General features: G+C 39.0%; 1 long non-coding RNA gene across 1 annotated transcript in view; it reads left to right on the forward strand.

The window, feature by feature from the left end:
• LOC148225159 (uncharacterized) overlaps window positions 1–17,052 on the forward strand; it is a 33,266-nt gene that overhangs the window by 7,592 nt on the left and 8,622 nt on the right. The gene's annotated exons all lie outside the window — the stretch shown is intronic.

Consider the following 17,052-nt stretch of genomic DNA (forward strand, 5'->3'; position numbering starts at 1 on the left):
TACCAGTATAAAAGTTCGAGTTCTAGTAAAGGTTGAAAAACATAGTGTTAAACACTAGGGGTTCCATGGAGGCTTCAAGAAGTTAGTCTTAAACCTAATAAAGCTATAGTAAAAATATTGCTTACATTTTTCAAATAGAACAAGGTAAACATATATGTAGTTTATATGTAGCCTGGCATGCTAAGAAACTAGAATTCTAATAAGTTAAGAAGTAGTAGTCCAAGTTTGTGTCTTAGCTTGATAGGAAGTTTCTATATAAAAATGTACATTGGGGAGAGCTGGTGCTTTTTGCCATTGCTTTTACCATTTGCTTTTTGCCATTTGCTTTTGCTTTGTTTCTGCTTCTGTTTAAAACTTGATACCAAAATTTAACATAGACTTTAGCGCCTGTGACTTTTGCTTTGAGACTAATGTGCTTCTGCAATAAACAACTTTATAACAACTATTAGCTACTTAGCTCATTAAAAAACCAACGCAATAAGTTGGGTGCCTAAAAGCACCCAAAAGTTTAACCTCACACAGCTGTATGGACACTTTAATTTCGGCTGCATGGACAGCACAATTTGGAAGTTAGTTGTCCCTGGACTGAGTACAGTGTGCTGTGAGTGAGCAGTGCTGGTTTTATTTGTGCTGCATTCAGAAAAGTGGCTGGGAACTTACAAATTTCATGTTGGGGATGGGTGTCCGAGTCTCCCTTCTGATCAAATCAATGATTTTGAAGGTTGTCACTTTATCAAGACTGAAACTCATAAACCACCAAGGAAACAAATCCTGTGCTTGACTGCCTGTATGCAAACGTGATTTTTGACTCATGCTGCTGGCATCCCTGACCTGTATATTCCTACAAGGGATGAGTTTGTTGGCTACACTGAACAAGCAGAAAAGCTTCCACATTGTAAAAGACTCCCATAACAGTGATTCAGGTTTAATCAATTACATGAGGTAGTTCAGAGAGCAGTTACAGCCATGTGGAGCATTATTCAGCCTTAGAATTTGACTTCATGTGATAACCAGGCAATAAACTCTCAGTCGCTGTCAATTTCTGTTGGAATGAGGCATTGTCAGAGCTTAAAGATCTGTTCTGAACATTTCTATCAAATAAATCATGTCTCCTCAGTGGGTATTTTCACAATTTCTCACAAGGAGTAAAGAAAATGTCCTTGGTTAGATCTCGAGAGAGTAAATAAAGTAAAGTAAATAAAGTTAAGAAATAAAGTGATGATTGCAAGACAACCATGTCTACATAGGCTTAATGCAAGTGTTTAAGGTGCAAAGATGTTTTAAAATCTTGATTTGCATTGTGTTTTTCAAGTTAACAGAGCCCTCGAAGCCCTCAAATGGTGCTCATTGGATCATTTTGGTGTTCAAAATATATGCCATATATTTGAAACGGAATCTAATGGTTTTAAATGAAGTAATGATTAGTGTTTTTAATAAGCAGCCTGAAATCCAGTGTTAGCTGATGAGTTGTGAAATAAGGAGAACATTTACAGGACATGTTGCAATATATCAGCTTAGTAGAATTGAAATTTCACTTTTTCAAATGCCACTTCAGATAAAATTGTTTTTTCAGGGGAACATACTTTCTCCACTAGAACTGGACCAAGTTCAGTATAGACTGCTATAATTATGCAAGCCCCACCACTAAGCCCATTACAAGTATTTCAATCTTCCTTTCTTTCTTATATAATAATATGAAAACCTCATTCCAAACTATGTTCCGTCTGTAAAACTGTTTAAAGCATGAAATCTAAAATGTCCTGAACTAGTGTAGTGCAGCTCCATTTTGCATTGGTGAAAATTGTAGTTACAAGTGACCGGGGCTTAAAATGATGTGCTACTTTACCTTTGCTGAATGAGTTAGAAATATCTGGAGATAATATGTGTTTTGTAGCCACATTTACCCAGATATGAAGTCACCCATTACAGGTTCTTCAAGAACAGTTATAGAAGCCAAGGAAAAAGTGTTTCATCCATGGAGAGGAAATACTGACTTGCAGGGGAGTAATAGGGAGAGTGGCACCCCCTCTTTTGGCCATAAATTCAGATTCCATTGGATCATGTTCCTTTGCCCATTATTGTACAGTTAACACTGAAAAGACTTAGAGAGTGTGAAGTAGTATTATTTTCTTTATATGTGTCATAGAAGACAAACCAGGAGATTAAAAATGTGATGTTTGACTTCTTGTTTTGCTAATTTTTATCTTCCCTGAATACTCTGAACACACAGAAATACTGTCTTCTGCTATGGAAGCATTTGAACAAGTTGGTTAAGTCTTCACTGCCATTTCAGAAGAGTTATATAAAAGTGCTTGTTTAGTCTGTGTTGTTGAGCAGAAATTACATGGCATCCTGTCAGCAAAATAGACTAATAATCATAATAAATTTAGTTTATCTCTGCTATGTTTTGAGCTGGACTGAAGTTTCTCTGCAAGTCAAGAAAATAACTCATAAATGTATCATTCTGGAGGAATTAGAGACAAAATCAGTACCTTTGTTCATGATGCACATCAGTGATTTGTCCTAACACTGATTATAAATTCTCCATCAGTATGGAGGACTGGATGCTCCAGTTGCTCCAACAGTTTTTCTTGCTTGACAAAACAAGCATGAGTTGGTACCGGCTGATGCCAGCTGGGTTCTTAGTTGAGAAGCTGACTACAGATTTTATTGCTCATTTACCATTAGCAAAAGTTATGGTGTTATATTAACGGATTTCTTCAGTAAATGTCCAGAGTTTAAATGGCCTCTATCACAGGTCCATCTGCTTTGGTCACGACTTTCCATTTATTCATTTCAGCAGAGAAAGAAGCTCAAAAAACTGCATACCATCAGAGATTTAGAGGCATGGTGGAGATGGGGAGCTAATGTGTGTCGGGAGCTCAGGCTTTTGCTATAAGTGAGCTCTTGTAGACACAGCCAGGGCAGCTCTGCTGCTTTCTGAGTGAAGAATGGGCTGGGTGGAGGAGAGTAATTGTAGCATGTGAGGACCCATAATAGACCAGAATTCACTGATTCCACTGCTTGTTGAATGACAAAGTACCAAATTACACAGACGCAGTCATAATGGAGAGACAGGTCTGAGGCCAAGCCTCGAATTCAAATCAGAAAGCAATCTCAGGATCAGCAAAGAAAACAGGCAGGCACAGCCATATCTATAATGCAGCACAGGCAAGGAATGATAGCAGGGGCCTGAGCAATGCAGCCCCTGAGCAAAGGGCAGAGGCTCCAGATAACATCTCACAGCTCGTTCTCACACTGTACTTTCAGAAGCAGTCTGATTCAAAGTTACACAACTCCACTGTATCGAAGCTGACATCCAAGAGTGCTAGCCAGACTCCTGGGTGGGCAATGAATGGGAAAGAAATTGTAGTAGATTGTAGTGTGTGTGTGCACCTGACATTCCACAGTGGAGTAGCTTTAAAGACACAGGGTTGTTTTTTCTTACATATTGGACTTGCACTCCTAAATCTGATGTTTCTGAAGAAAAGATTTACAAAAGGCTGAATTCTCTTATTCAAGCAATGAGTGATCCAGCTGTGGTTTCTCACATGCAGATAAAGCTGGCTCATATCCTAGTAAGACTTCCAGGATGTTTAGCAATCACCTGCCATACCCAGCTTTGCCTCAGTTGTTGGCCCGCTGTTTGCAAGACAAAGACCATCTGTTTATCAGACAATCTAGCTAAAGCCACGCCAGAAAAGCAGAATGAGTTGCCATCACCAAAATCAAGCTATAGTGGGGCAGCCTGAAGGAGCTTTTTGAAGTAGGTGTGGTACTTGATGCAGATGCTTGGACAGAAGCAGGGGTGTATGAGCAGACAAGCTTCGAGTTATGTATTCATAGAAGTGTTCATCGTTGAATGCTCCTGGAGACAAAGGTCATTACTTAGAAAATTGAGTTTTAACACATGTAGGCTTCAAGCATTTTAATTAGAAAGAGAACTAGTTTACTACCCGAATATTTTTTCCCTGGGCTTTATGCTTTGATCCTGCACTGCTGTAGAGAAGGAATGTCTTGGCAATAGGGGACAGCTTGTTGCATTCCATCCTTTATAAAAGGCTATTACTGCTCAAGTAGGGGCTAGGAGACATAAGGAGGTGTCACACGATTTGAATTGTTCTGGAAAAGGATTAGATATTGCAAAGATATTACAAATTTTTTGTCTTTTCTGACCTTTACTAACCCAATAGAATTGAAAAAATTGTTTGAAGGTTGGAAAAAAACGTTATTTTTACAAAAAAACCCCATTATCTGCAACTTTACATCTGCTCTAACACACATTTTTATTTATTACTCTGAATATATTCAAGCTGCTGGAAGAAATTAGGAAAGTGCTGGATAGTTATATTAAAGTCAGTAGGAATCTTCAGTTTCATTGTGTGAAAAACAAAGTTCACGCTTCCGAATTTTCGGAAGTCTTAATATGAGACAAATATCCAGCTCTGGGGTATTTTTGACTATTAGCCAAAGAACACACCTCAACTTAAAACATCGTTCTCTGTTAACAATGGTTGCTGTTACCTTGCTGAGGGTACATGCATATTCGTGAGTTTATGCCTTATTCAAACACTCCTTTGAGTTTTTGGTGTTCCAGGAACTCTCTTGTTTGGTTTTAACCTCTGACTTGTCTGCAGGACGTTCTGTAGATTAGGTCAATATATCTTATTTCTTCCTGTGTTTCCATGCTGTTGTCCACACTCCCTGATAGTGAGGAGTCAATAAAATCCTTCCCAGATGCTTATACTCTGTTTTCTGTCACTGTTATCACTTGGACAAGCCAGTCCACACGTATACGAAAAATAATTGCTTTATACCATTCTCTGAGTTGGTTACATAGAGGGAATTTAGTCTCTATTTTAACATTTTGCTAAAGTTAATCTATGATATAATATATTTATCACACTACTATTCATATAAACTATACAGTGCAGACATAGACTGACAGATTATACTATACAGGAGCAGTTAAAAGTAAGTGTAAATTGCACCATATCAAAATACTTGTGAGGCAAAAAGCTGATCTATGAATGTGAAAGCCGGTATTATATTGTCATCTGTAACAATTGTCATTGTGACTTAAAGTGTCAGTAAAATGGAGTCGTTATATTGAATGTGAAGTGAGGTTAATGAGAATGCATGTCTGTGCTTTGTCTTATACTCCTGGTTAGTGTTTCTCTCACTGTATTTGGCTACTCCACCCTCTAATCTCTCATGTATCAGATAATAATATGATTCGCACATCAGCAGAGGGACTTTTCAGAGAAAAACAGCATGTCCTTCTTTTGAATAGTGGTAGAAGTTTTCTCAGACTGTGGAGGCATTCTTAGTTTATTTAGTGTCATATATAGCTAATAATATTTTATAGAAGACAGATGCAAACCTACATAGCTAGGTAATTGGTTTCCAGAGCTGCTTTAGTGGTGGGTGTTTATCTTCATTCTGTCACAAACTGTTATCCTGTGCCCATCACTCTATGTTAGTCTTAGAAGGAGCTCAGTAATGTCAAACCAGATACAGCTACAATTAATATCTAATTTTGCATGAGTAATTAATTCTGCCTTTACCATGCTTATCTTGCTTTGGTTTGAATTTTTCCAGCTACATTTTCCATTAGTTTACTGTCTTCTGCTAGATGGGATAGGATGATACCAAGCTCGTCCCTGCACTGTGGATTTGTGGGGAGCTACAACAGGGTGTGTCTGCTGTAGTTTTCTGCTTAATTCCTGGGTCTGTTGTGCACACTGCTCACACGTTGCTTCATAGCCAGCTTCTCTTTTGGATCAAAGCAGTTGGTTCCTTGTGGGAGAGAACTTGGCTGTGCCTGGAGGCTCCACCTCAGTTACTGATCTAGATGGCAGTAGTGACGGCACTAAATTTGGCTCCTTGCTCTCTCCTCAGCCCTCCATTGCTGTCCCATCTCAACCCCTACATGTCCTCATGGCACATGCCCTCAGATCATGTTACAATAACACTGTCCTCACTTTTTTTTTTGGTCACTTGGAATGGAAAAAGACAGGGGTTAAAAAATGTTTTAGGACGGCAAGGAGAACAGGGGAAATGGGATCTGTGTGCATGAGCACAGCCACCTCTGTGTTTTGGAGCCTGTATGTGAGCCTGGGCAGCACACACTTAGAGGAGTGCATGTTTGAGACAAATTCCCTTCTGTGACAACCAGACATTTCTACTGATGTGAATGGTCTGCTTTAAATGGATTTGGAGATTGATGTGGCCACAATGTAGTGACTGGAGGAAAGGGATTTTTGCAGTTATGCTGTCACAGTGAGCTGGGGCACGCACAGGGCAATGAGGGCTGTGCAGGTCCTTGATCTTGCCCTCACCTTCTCTCTGGCTGCCTTTCCATAATGCTGTTTGGATCAGCAAAAATGAAGTTTTACACTCTATCTTTCATTTAGTTGTGATTAGCAGTGAACAAAGGGTTCTTTTGAAAAAGGTAATTGCATTTTCCTGTCTATCATTCCTTCTCCCAGCTAAGTGAACAGAATTGTAACAGGGTCATACCTTGAGTGACAAACATTGATCTCTGGAGGCAGGATGGGCAGTTCTCTGTTTCTAACTAATGACATTCTTCTTCTTGCAAGTTTTGAAAAGTAAGTCTTTGGCAAACCGCTTTTTTACAATTGTGTTTGAATTTGTGAATAATGTCTCCACTATTGAAAAATTATGGCTGTGTTCATCATCTGTAAGGCTGTTTAACCAGAAAAGCATGCTACATCAGGTGGAGATGAATGCCATTACTACTTTTATAATACAATAGAGCCCCGAGTTTTTCTAGCTCTGTGCATTAGCCTGAAATGAGCTTTCTTGCTCAGTGGTTTCATTTGTATCATAATTTTCAGTCACTAAACCATAAAAAACACACACTCCAATTCCCCAATCGGTTTTGGGCACTTCCTGAATTAGAAAATCACTTAATCTTTCGTTTCTCACCTATTATCTGCCTTTATTTAAAGTATTGGTTTATTTTATATATTAGCTTTAAGCCTTAAGTCAATTTAGATGCTTTTTAATATATTTTTGGTCTTTCTTCCCGTGACTGTTTTTCCTTTCTCTGAGATCCCCAGGGACGCTCTTAGCCCTGGCAAATTGCTGCCCCTGTTACAGCTTGATCAACATGCAGCTATATCAACATGAGAAGAGGTGGTTGGGTTGCAGTTTCTTTTCCAGAAAAGCTACGTTGTGCAGTTCCTCACATGCATCCGTTATGGACAGACTGAGGGAATAAACTCATAGAAATATTCTGTGAGGGAATAAACTCTTAGAAGGTGAGCCCCAGAGATGGCTCGAGCTACTCATGCTTTCCTGACTTCTGTAGAGTAAAATTGTGTAGTTTAGGTGTGTAAACACGTTGTCCTGAGGCAGAAGCTAAAAACCTGATCCTGTGTCATTGTGTTTCTCCCCTGCTTTCCTTCACCCCTCTTTCAGGGCACTCGTACCAAGTGCGTAGATCACAGCATGCCGCGTATCGGGTGTCTCCGACAGCTGCTGACACACTTGCAATGCATGCATAGCACCAATAGCTTCAAATGCAAGAGGGAGCCCAAAGACTTCAAAGCTTTCATAAGGTTTGCTCATAAATTCTGTTTTACTCCAGGTAGTGTTTCCATGTGTTTAAAAGTCTGCAAAATTTCAAAGTGAATAGATGATCAACCCTGAAAAGCAGACATTGCACTGACCACATTCCAGTGCTTTTTGAAGTCCTGAAGAGCATTCTAGGGGCTACTGTCTCTTTTTTTTCCCCCCCAACATGTATAATATAGTTTCTCTTTTAATTTTATATACAATTTGTTGTACTATTTATGAAGACGTTTTTTAAAATAGGAAAATCTCTGTGAGAAGAGTTAACTGGAATGATGGAAAGTAAACCTGACATGATAAATTCTTGAAACCATATACTTGCCATTCATCATTTTATTGAAAACAGTGCCTGTCCTTTCTTGTAGTTCACTATTGTATGGTAATGTGTTTCTTCATATTGGAAGTTATGTTTCAGTATTTTCAACTATTGTGTCATGTATCTTTAAAAAATAACATTGTTTCAGCTATTTATATAATGATTTCTCTGATGGCAGTAAATGGAAATCCCAGCTGAATTTCTGACAAAGTAAAATCAGATGGTTTTCTCTTGCAGTGTACTGTCTACTTTAACAATTTCATATGCTTCCTCTGAAAGTGTTTACAACTTACTGAACAAATTGTACTTTGATCTTGGGGCAGTTGTTGCAACTAACAAATAACATCTATTCTTTTTCCTAAGTATTCAGTATTTAATATTTCCTATAATTTCAAAGTCTCTTGCTTTAACTGTAGCTATCTGAAGTTCAAACTGTTGAAAAGTAAAATTTAAATTAAGTGAGATAGAAGGTTTTGGATAATAATCAGTTGTTTAGTTTTGTTATTCAATCAGGGCATGGCAGCCATACACATTTATTGATGTAATACTGCTGACTAGAAGAGTCAATGCATACAGAAAGACCACTAGAAGCACCAGTTGCACTGACAATAGATTAAAATCAAGGAACAATTTTCAGTATTGGTTTCTATTAATTGACTAAGTAATCATTTTGCTTAGAAGGATTTTAATTATGGACTTAGTGTCCTTATTATGCACTTACACAGACTAAATGTTCATGATCCGGCAGTAAAATATGGTTAGAGTAAAAAGAAAGTGGGAGAATAGCAGAAAAGGCATTCAAAAAGACTGGTAAATAACCTAGAGTAAAGACATGATGCTTGTGTAATTCTCACAGTAAAATTTTGAATGTGATGTACGACTAACTAGATTTTCACTTCCCAGAATTTCTCGGAGGTTTGTTGAGGTTTTTTGTATAAAATAATATCAGCCAATATATACACAGAAGTTATCTTGATTTTAATCAAGTATGCTCACCCAGAAGAATCAAGCTAAGGTTGCATGTCCAAAATCAGCTCTATTGCTCTATAGAACATCTTCTGCTCTGAGCAAGAAAGTATTTAACTATGTCTAGGTTACACAGTCAATTGTCAGGCTGTCAAGCCTTGCATCCTGGTGCCTGTCTTTTACTGAAAGTGAAAGTATTTCTATTTTCCTACAGTATTTCTGTAGATCACGCTCCTTGAAAGAGTTGTTTTAATAATTTGTTCCAGAAAAAAAAGGCAAAAATCAATTTAAAAACCCCCACACTGAGTGAAATATATTTCTATTTATTCCATGGTTTTAACTGAACTCTGAGACAGAAGAAAAACACATCTTAAGAAAAGATACTAATGAATGAATATAAATCAGTATGAGAGAGAGAGCAATTCTTGTGTCTGATCCAAGGCAGAAGACCCATTTTGCAACTAGGGATGGGGGACAGAGATCCTATTTCAAAAACCCGGATTGTGACTGGGACACCATAGGGAGAGACATTTCCATCAGATACAAAAATGAATCTTGTAGGCAGTTCCAAACCATGCACAGTCTGGATGATACAGCAGAGAGTAATCCTTCCCAGAACTCTTGGAGAGCAGGGCAGCATAACCCGAGCAGACTGTCACTCTCCAAGCAAATAGAAAGTGCTTTGTTAATAATAAGTAGGAGTCGAGTGCACCAGTTGCTGCTGCAGCCTCCTTATCTTGGGAAGAAAATCAGGATCGGCAGAAGGTAAATGAGAGAAACTTGAGTCTAATTTTTGAAGGTGAGACTAGGTGAAGGTGAAGAGGGCATGTGTTTGCCTTATCTCACAGCTGCCCTGGAAGGAACTGTCTTGCTGCAGAAGGTGTGAAATCTGGAGTGTAGCACTTGCGAACCACAGTCAATACTAAAAAGTGAAAGCCTGTAGGCACCGCAGGGTCGCAGGCTGTGGCAGACATCTGTAGGCAGAAAAGCCCTTTTGTTTTTCTGTATGAGACATTAGCATTAGGCAGAGCTGGTCATAAGCTGCTCGTGTCAAAAAGGTATTGCCAAAAACCTCCCTAAGGATGCAGGGATATTTTATCCACAAGTAAACATTTTCAAGCACACTGCACCTCCAGAATGAACTTCAGTGGTGGCAAACATGCTGTCTTCAGCATTGGATAGTAGATCAGTGTGATAAAATGCTTTATACATATACTGACCTACAAAGAAAAACCAATCAAGTAAAGCTGGCTGACGCAGATGAAATGTGGAGTTTGATTAAATTATTTGAGAAGTCATAAATGCATTATCATAGAATGACAGGAAGACTGTTATCCAGCTCCAAGTTGACAATGAAATTTGAAAGTAAAAGGACAGAGATTCATAAGGTGGTACACTAAAATACAGGAAAATGAAGCAGAGACAAGCAAATGAGTCCAAGCTCGTAGCAGGGAAATTGCTGGGCTCCTAAAGCAAAGCAGATATGGATTTGTTAAGACAGGCTGCAAAAATAATCCAACTCCGTTTGTTGCATACCAGCAGCAGACTGCTGCTGTTCAGCAGTCTGTCCATAACATAAAAGGAAGATTTTCAGTCCACTCACCAGCTGGTTTTTTAAAGGAATACAGCAAAGGAATCTCTTGTGAGGCTTGATATAGATATCCTCCATAAGGATGAATTGCGCTTCCACCTTGGTGCACCACTTCAAAGCTAAAATAGGGATGGAGTGACCTACTGTGTCACCTGAGTTGTGAACTGAGTGTCGGCAGCTCAAGGCTACATCAAATTAATCTCTGCCTACTCCAAATTAGAAAAACTGTGGGTAAGTGAGATTTGATCAGACTCTATTCTTCTTATGTATCTGGACTCTTCTGTTCTTTGCATCCTGCAGCACTGTATGGATTATATTAGGACCAGGACCTTCTTTTACATTTTCTCTTCTCCATTTCACACCCATCAGTCACTCTTCACACTTGTAGGTCAAGGCTGTTCCTTGGGGATTGAAGCGCCAGGAGTGGGGCTCTGGTCTCTTTGTGGAGCCAGCAGTACAAGCAGGGGGGCAGCTACAGTCAGCCTGGAGTCCACATCACCAAGACATATCTTTGCTGGGACACAGGGACAACCTCAATCCACAGGATCAGGATTGTGGTCCAGATAAATGGTCCATGGCCAGGCACAGATCAAGGCAAAACCCACTTTTTTTAGCTGCAAGATCAGCTTCTCCCTAGTTCTCTGCTTGCCAACTTATGTGGGCAGGTGGTTCTTTGAGTTTTCTGTACTACATGAGTAACAATTCTTTCTCCTGAAATTATAATGTGTATTTACTGCTTAGATTGCTGATAACTCCTTGAGGAAATTCTGGCTATAGATTAAGCACATTCTGGTTTGACACAGGCTACAATTTATTGGACATGAATTTAAGTAGTTTGCAGAGGAGTACTGACTGTCAATCTTACAGATGACTGGGATTGTCAAAATAAGAAAGAAACTATTAACGATTTGTAAACTTAAATTCTGAATCATATTTAGGGTTGCTAAGCTAAAGAAAGGAACACGTGAAACCAGCATTTTCTGTACTTAAAATTCATTCTACCTTTGGATTCATAAGTCAGATAAGATCATATTATTTGAAACTGATGTCAGAAATGCAGGTGAATCACAGAAAGATGAAGATGGAGCAAACCACTAGAGTAATTTGGCTCTTGGAGCATCCCATTTCCCTGTGAAAATGATACTGTCCATAACTACTGTAGAAAATTATATCTGAAAAAGCTGTTCTACCACAAGAATTAGTCAATTAGTCATGATTATTTTTTCTTTTTACATCAGAAGGATGCAGATTGTGGAGGAATAGTGCTTTATTTAAATACCAGGAAGGAGTGAGATAAGGGCTTTGATTCAAGTATTTTGTATGAGAAAGTCTCAGGCAGTGAGCACAGGATGGAGCAGCCTTAACAGCGAGATAACTACTCTTGAATGCAGCAGCAGTGGAATTATTGCCACCTGACAAAACTGGTGTTGATGCTTCAAGGCAGCATCTGTAGGCTCAGGCAGCATTTCAAAGCAACTCAAATACCATCAGCTAATACATCCACCAGGATGTGAAATTCTGAATTATGTTAATGTTGTCAGCTAGCATGGCTGTGTTTGGGAAAGGAAGTTATAAGTAATTGCCTCTCAAAAGGGTTTTTCTATAAACCCCAGGGGTTTGCTATAGACCCCTTTTCTGTAAACCCCTTGGGAGCACATTTTATTCTGAATTTTACGTGGAAGACTGCAACTTCAACAGTGAAAGAATAGATCTCTTTCATTTGCTCTTTCTTTAAAGCATCATAACTGATCCTGTACGAAGAAAAGTCTAGGCAAAATGGGATTTAGGGTCTTATACTCCCTATGTAACCTAAATGCTTTTGAAAATCCTACTTATTTTAACGTTTATTTATTAATGAGTATCAGAAAGCTTAATAAAAGGAACAGACCTTAAAATAACAGCTTTGGAGAGTATCTCAGTAACTTGTGTTTTGCACACTAGGAGGTACCTGTTGAGTCAGAGAGAATGACATTACTGAGGTTACAGCCTCCACAAGAGTGGAAGGTCACATTCTTGTGTGCACTCTCTTCCACTATAGATATACATTAATCTTTCTAGAAAATTGACATCTGTCTGCAGGCTGAGAATAGGTACCAATTTCCAACTTCTTTCAGTAGTTTTTAAAACAGGCTTTCCTCCAAATAACTAGGCTACTACACTTACTATGCCATGAAAAAGTTTTTACCAGTACAGTTTATGAATGCAGCTGGAAATACTGGATTACTTGGAATTTCAGTGCTGTGCATGATGAGAGATTAGAGGTATAGGTGGTAGATGATGCAGTTCTTTATGTGTGTTAAAGATGACTTCCATGTAATGTATTTTGCACTATAAAAATACTAATGTGTGCAGGTAAAAACATGATTAGCAATTACAAATAACATTTAAAAAAGCAAATAAACCCCTCATCTATTAAATCAATAAGCAGTGACTTGAATTATCTGATTCTGAGGATTAATTCTGTAAGCCAGCTTACTGTTCTGATCTGTAGAGAAAAAGGAAACTCAAATGCTGTATTAAGATACGTTCCTCTCTGGGCAATAAACTTGAGTGCATCAGAAAATCAAGTTTGACCTCAGGTTTTTGAAGCTTTTGATCTGTTAGGTTATACTGATGGCAAAAAACCCCGCTATTTAATTTAGGAAGCAAATTCTACATGTTCCAATAATTCTTTAATTGAAATATAAGTAAGTACAAAATGTGAATTTATTTGAGTAGCAGGAAAATTAACCAGAAGTCTCCTTAGTATATGAATAGGAGCAATCTTTTTCAGTAAAGATATTTCCTTTCAATTACAGAATAACTTTTGCTATTACTATAAGAGTTTGGCCAGATGCTTGTTTTGAAAAGGGCTATTTGTTCTTAAACTGACACATAAGACCAGCTTTGTTGTTAGAAAATATCCTGAGTGAATGAGGTGAGTTGTTTCAGCAGACAGAGAGTAGATGCACTGCAGATGAAATCATTGCATTGCAGAAAAACTAAGGAATGTTATGTGATTTGTAACACATTTATTGGGACTTGTACAGTGTGAGGGGGCTCTTGCATAGCAACTTCTCAGGGTTTGTCCACGCTGGATGCAGACACTCGTGGAGGCCCATGGGCCTGCACAGCTCCACCCTCAGCCTTGCCCTGGAGGGATGTCCCTTGAATAGGGTGCCCCTTGAATGGGCTGTGATTAGCTTATTTCAAACCTCCTGGAAGGGTGCTCCTTAGGTTGGCACACTTTTTTTATCATGGTGAGCTATCCCAGAAAAACTTATGTTATTCCACCATGCCCTAGTACCCATGTTAATCCTTTGTAAGCCATTGGTCTTTCCCTCTTGGTGCCACCCTTGCTTTTCCCCATAAAACCCCCAGTTTTTCCCCCAATTCTTTAGGGAGCTGTTGTCCCTGGCTCCCTTCACAGAGTTGCTGGATAATAAAGGAATCTCTGTGGAATCTCCAAACAACGCTCCTGTCTCTCTGTCCCTGAGTCGGCCTGGGATGGCTTCTCAAGCAGAGCTGAAATCACTGATCAGAGCTGATCACTTGTGGCCACGGCCACAGCTTGCTGAGGTTTATCCAGCAGCCAGGAGACCTGCCAGAGAGCCCCTAGAAGGCTGTCCCTTGCTGGAACATCTCTCTGGGAAGGTTGGCAGCTTCCCGGGTCTGGAGCATCAGATCTCCACAGACCCCCTAGCAGTCAACAGACACTGAGGAATAGTTTCCTACCAGAAAGACTTCGATGCAAAAAAATTCACGTGACTGAACATCAAACTTTGGTCAAGTATTTATATTATTGAAATCAAACATGTAAATATGCATTTAGGTATTGCAAAGTACATTTGCATGTTGTTCTGGTTGTATTTAAAGGGAGAATATAATGCATGTATAATGCAAATTCTGTATTTCTTTCAAATGCCTAGAGAGTCCTTAGCAGTGAAGTATTGTATTCTAGCAGTGATCTCTGCTCAGTGAAATCTGTTTCCTGTTGTCTTTCTGCAACTGTGAGGGCTCTTCTACATGCTGCCAAGGCTTTGTGTTCAGTCAAGATATCTGAGTCTTGAAAATTGTCTTGATATTTTCTGTTCAAAAAATAACTGTAGATAAAGTCAATAATAGGTTGGTCAGCTTTCTTTGGGGATGTACCTTTTTAGTGTTTATTGATTTCTTCTTCTAGCTACAGCACAATAAAATAAAATGACAGAAACAATATGCCTAATTTGGTGATTTTCATTTAGGCAGCATACAAAAACAGGAATTAATTTTTCCTCTCGTTCAAGAAGGATGTTTAAATTTGAGAACTACCCCTTTTACCTGTCCTGAAGCCTTTCACTTTCATTTTACTGTGTATTCATTTTATCTCGGGGGGGGGGGGGAGGGGATCAATCCACTTAAAAACTTTTTTCATATAGTCTCATTATTTCAGCTTTGTCTTGCTGATCAGGTCTGCACTTAGTCGGCTGTTGTGTAGAGACTCTCTATGTTTCTCCCATTATATTGTAATCACATTAAAAGTGAAGAAATCCAACGCCCAAAAGGGAAACTCAGACAAAAAGAGGTGCCTTGCATCTCTTCGAGGTCTTTACTTAGTCCACCAAGTAACTTCTTTTCCTGTAGCAGCTGAAAGATATGTTTGTGGCTTGTGGTTCTCTGTACCAGCCTAAGAAATAGCAACCTAGTCCAGAGAAGAGCTTTTCCTGCAGTCACTCACACTGACAATCCCAGTTCCTGGCTGTAGGGGACACCTATGAGAAATAATTGTGCTTTTCCTGTCCCCTCCTGGGAAGGTCCTTGTGGACAAGAGCTGCTGACTGAGCACTGGCTGCCAGAGAGGAGGGGATGTGAAGCCCTGCTTGGTTTACCCACCCTGTGTGTCCTTCCAGCATCTCTCAGGTCTCTCCAGCAGCAGTCAGACCTGTGGGAAGGCTTGCTGGGGAACACCATGCAGGAAGTGTGGGGAGGAAAATGGGAAGACTCTAACCCTGCTGAGCTGTGTCTTTAGTGGCCCACCATCATAATTTCCGTTGTATACTGTTGTATTAATATATTTGTTTTCCCCTTTTCTTCCCAGCCTGAAGCACTGTCAACACGATGCTTTTCCACCAAATACATTGTTTTCCAATGTTTTTGCTTATATGAAGTCCCTTCTGGGCTCATCTAGGTTCACTTCAGAGAAAGGGTATTGGTGTCCTATAAATGCTCTCTAATGCTTCCTGAACAAGTGGCAACATCTTATTTCTCAACCCTTTGTTATTTTTAAACTTCTCTTTTTCTCTCTTTATGATGAAAAATACATTTGTGGCTTTTCCTTGGTTCCCAGGAATCCCAGACTTTCCTTTCCTTTTCTCCTTATTGATGCAGCTTTTAAACTGGTTTAGGATTTCTGGCTGAAATCAACCCTCTCTAGGTTTATTCCAGCTTAAGCAACATCAAACTCAGACCTTGCTGCTCGCTTGCCTCATGATTGTTGTACTTCTGTTTGTGATTTTCTCTTCCTCACCTTTTTTCCTAAATTATAACAGTAGATTCAAGTTCTTTGAAGCAAAAAACATTTCTTGGTATGCATTTGTACAATCTCTAGCAGAAATTTAGGCTGTCTTACAGTCTCTGTTAATGCCCACAGTACTATGTAATATGGTGTAAAAAAAATAAAAATACAATAAAAAGAATACAACTGGTAGTGAATACTATTGGCTGCCCTAGAGAGGAAAAGTTTTCATTTATTTTCTGAACAAGGTTTTGGGGAGTCCTGTTTTGACCTCTGTTCTCTGGCCTAGGTAAAGATATATATTCATCTTTAAAGCATGGTCAGTAGACCTTGTACCTAGGCAGCCAGGGGGCTTCAGTTTTACCTGTCACACCTACCTCATCTCATCCCTTTAGGCACTATTTCAGTGTCATCCACCCTCTATCTCTGCTCAGTATATGTATGTGTATATATGTATATATATATTTTTTTTTTTTTTAATATGCATATATATGCTCAGAAAATATTCCTCACCTATTGTTTGCCCTCTCCTCTTGGAGCATTTAATGTAAAAGCTTGCCCAAATTACCTAAGAAAAAACAAACAGTAGAGAGGTGGAGAAACATAAATCATAGACTCAGTAATGTTGCTTATTTACACTGGCTGAACTGAGTTGAGGGAAATTCTGCAGTAGATCAAGCTGGGATTCAATAGTAGGGGTTGTAACTTCTCTTACACTGCTCAGAGGTTTACTTGGAGCTGTGGGTTTTGATTTGTCTCATGAAGAGATTCAAAACTTTTCAAAAATTATTCTCTTCTGAGTTTAGCTTAGTACTTCTGCAGCACTATTCCTCCTTACAGTTTTGTTGTTGTTTGGGTTATTTTGTTCTTCTTTTTTAAAGCAAACAGAAAGCTGGGTATAGTAAGTGAAGTAAGTAAGTGAAACAGATGTAGTTTTTTTCCTCACAGACAATTTCTATGTATGCTAAATCAGATTTTCACCAAAACCAGAATATTACCCTGGTTACGGTTTTTCAAAGACTTTTCATTTCTAGGGATAAAGGATCCTGTCACACCTGGCATACCAGACAAGCCATGTCCTTCTATTTCAAAAGGATTAATTTTCTT

This window comes from Sturnus vulgaris, chromosome 1 (assembly GCF_052056855.1).
Source record: "Sturnus vulgaris isolate bStuVul1 chromosome 1, bStuVul1.hap1, whole genome shotgun sequence".
In the NCBI taxonomy this organism is placed as follows: domain Eukaryota; kingdom Metazoa; phylum Chordata; class Aves; order Passeriformes; family Sturnidae; genus Sturnus; species Sturnus vulgaris.